At 36.7% G+C, this 237-nt stretch overlaps 1 protein-coding gene across 1 annotated transcript in view; it reads left to right on the top strand.

The window, feature by feature from the left end:
• Window positions 1-237, top strand: part of LOC119585419 (Ig-like and fibronectin type-III domain-containing protein 1) — a gene marked incomplete in the record, with an annotated part of 121,576 nt that overhangs the window by 92,112 nt on the left and 29,227 nt on the right.

The raw sequence follows: 237 nt of genomic DNA, 5'->3' as shown, positions 1-237 counted from the left end.
TCTCAAACGCATGCACTTATATGCATTGTATGGAACACGTAAGCGAGAAGGGCGTGTATTGCGTAATTAATCACAGGCAAATTGCACAACACATCAACAAGGATGAAAAGTATTAGCTTGGCTCTCTTCGCGGTTGATTGAGAGATAATATATATATCTTCACTGATAAGAAAAGTAAGAATGATGAGTCTCTTTCCAAAATTTCGCTTATCGTGTAGATCATCACTAAGTTTTGTT

Source organism: Penaeus monodon, chromosome 19, assembly GCF_015228065.2.
Source record: "Penaeus monodon isolate SGIC_2016 chromosome 19, NSTDA_Pmon_1, whole genome shotgun sequence".
Classification (NCBI taxonomy): domain Eukaryota; kingdom Metazoa; phylum Arthropoda; class Malacostraca; order Decapoda; family Penaeidae; genus Penaeus; species Penaeus monodon.
Note: the sequence above shows the minus strand (reverse complement) of the source record. Positions and strands in the feature narration are given on the sequence as shown.